The sequence below is a fragment of the Eimeria acervulina genome, genomic scaffold (genome assembly GCF_000499425.1).
Source record: "Eimeria acervulina Houghton genomic scaffold, Eah_scaff1437, whole genome shotgun sequence".
NCBI classification, from domain to species: Eukaryota; Apicomplexa; class Conoidasida; order Eucoccidiorida; family Eimeriidae; genus Eimeria; species Eimeria acervulina.
In genome coordinates this window covers 1-2829 of record NW_013550239.1, presented here as the reverse complement: position 1 = coordinate 2829, position 2829 = coordinate 1, and positions in this window count along the sequence as shown.

Here is a 2829-nt window from a genome sequence, read left to right as displayed (position 1 = left end):
TGCTGCTGCTGCTGCTGCTGCTGCTGCTGCTGTTGCTGCTGCTGTTGCTGCTGGTGCTGTTACTGATGATGATGATGATGCTGCTGTTGCTGCTGTTGCTGTTGCTGCTGATGTTGCTGTTGCTGTTGCTGCTGATGTTGCTGTTGCTGCTGCTGCTGCTGTTGCTGCTGCTGTTGCTGGTGTTGCTGATGTTGCTGTTGCTGCTGTTGCTGCTGTTGCTGTTGCTGGATCTGCTATTCCTTCTTATTTTTCGTGCTTTCTACATATCCTGCTCCCTCTGCTGCTGCTGCTGCTGGTGCTGCTGCTGCTGGTGTCTGTACACAGCGTACAATCCCTGCGTTCTCCTGCACAAACGCAGTCATAGCTTCTCTCTTGGTGCAGGAGGCGTTCAGATTTATTACGTTTTGCTGCTGCAGCGAAGCAGACAGCAGCAGCAACGAGTTAGAAAATTATATCATGTACTCGGGAGAGTCTCAGGCGTATATGCATACTTTTTCTTTGCAAACAAACCCTGTAAACCCTAAACCCTAAACCCTAAACCCTAAACCCTAATCAAGTCCTGAACACCCCAATCACCCTCATTAGCCCTCTTAAACCCTCCTAAACCCTAAACCCTAATTAAATCGTAAACCCTCATTCAGTAGTAAACCCTAGTAAACCCTTATAAGCCTTATTAAACCCTAATAAGCCCTAAACCCTAAAGAGACAAAGCCACTGCCTTGCTTGGACTGTCTTTAAGCAATGAGATAGCTTAGCCTGCACGGTTTATAGTCTAGGGTTTAGGGTTTAGGGTTTAGGGTTTAGGGTTTAGGGTTTCTTGGTTTAGCATGGTTTAGGGTTATTTAGGGTTTAGGGTTATTTAGGGTTTAGAGTTTACAGATTAGAGTTTAGGGCTGATAGGTATAGGAAGGCTGAGGGTTTAGGGTTATTTAGGGTTTAGGGTTATTTAGGGTTTAGGGTTTAGAGTTTAGAGTTGTTTAGGGTTTAGGGTTATTTAGGGTTTAGGGTTATTTAGGGTTTAAGGTTTAGAGTTGTTTAGGGTTTAGGGTTATTTAGGGTTTAGGGTTATTTAGGGCTATTTAGGGTTTAGAGTTGTTTAGGGTTTAGGGTTTAGGGTTTAGGGTTATTTAGGGTTTAGGGTTTAGGGTTTAGGGTTTGCGTGCAGGCATGCTTGGTGTGCAGCCAGCAGCGCGTGGAAGTGGTCGCAGAGAGGACATGGTTATTGCTGCAGCTGCTGCAGGTTTTGAATGAACGTCTTCATATAAATAAACCCTCAATCAGAGGGAACAAAGTAAAGCATTTATCAATCAGGGTTTAGGGTTTACGAGGGTTTAGGGTTTACTAGGGTTTACGAGGGTTTAGGGTTTGATGGGCTTGGCGTCATTGGCCTTGAATCTAGCGTCTAGGGTTTAGGGTTTAGGGTTATTTAGGGTTATTTAGGGTTTAGGGTTTAGGGTTTCTGGCGGGGCGTCATGGGCCTTCGATTTACGATTGACAGTTTAGGGTTTAGGGTTTAGGGTTTAGGGTTTAGGGTTTAGGGTTTAGGGTTTAGGGTTTATTGCTTTGAGGAGAGAGAGAGAGAAGTTGCAGCAAATGAGACAGAGACAGACAAAAGCCGAGCACAGAGCAGGGAGCCAGTTATTATTTATTTTATTTTTTATTTATTTAATTAATTAATTAATTAATTAATTAATTTATTTATTTATTTTGTTCTTAGGATTTTGTCGTTGTCAGTAATCCCGCCTCTCTTCGCGAGCAGCACCAGTGGAAGTTAAACCTAACCTTACAGTGAGTACTCTTTTATTTTTATTTATTTTATTTATTTTATTTACTTTATTTGTTTATTTGTTTATTTAATTTATTTATTTGTTTTGTTTATTTGTGTTTATTTATTTTATTTATTTTATTTTGTTTATTTTATTTGCTTTTTTTGTTCGTTTGTTTTTATATTTTGTGTTTTGTTTGTTTATTTTATTTGTTTTATTTGCTTTATTTATTTGTTTTATTTATTTGTTTTAATTATATTTATTTATTTTGTTTAGTTTGTTTGTTTTATTTGTTTTGTTTGTTTTATTTATTTTGTTTTATTTGCTTTATTTTATTTGTTTTATTTCATTATATTAATTATTTATTTTATTATATTAATTGTTTATTGTACTATATTAATTATTTATTGTATTATACTAATTATTTATTGTATTATATTATTTATTGTATTATATTAATTATTTATTTTATTAATTATTTATTTTATTAATTATTTATTTTATTAATTATTTATTTTGCATGCAGAGAATTAATTGATAAAAAATTAATTATTGAGAATTCTCCGCTCATTCTGACGGACCCCAGCTTCCCTTTCGGTGTTGAGGTGTATATACGCTTCAAAGATTAAACAAAACTAATGCTGCAGCAGCAGCAGCAGCAACGGAAGCAGCAGCAACAGCAGCAGCAGCAGCAGGAGGAGCAGATCCAGCTGATGCATGCATGCAAGTGCTGCTTTTATTTGCTGCTGCTTCGAATCAGCAGCAGCAGCAGCAGCAGCAGCAGCCGCAGCAGCAGCAGCAAACTCCTCAGTTTTTGGTGTTTTGTTGTTTATTTAAAATACAAGAGAAACAAAACCCTAAAACTTTTGTCTGTCTCTGTTGTCTCTTTATTATCCACACCCAGCGATGATGTATAATATATATATATATATATATATAATATATATATGTCAATTATATATTTATAATATACATGTTATATGCATTGTTTGTTTCATTATAGAATATATATTTGATATGCATTATTTATTTAATAATGTAATATTCTCTATAATATATATAT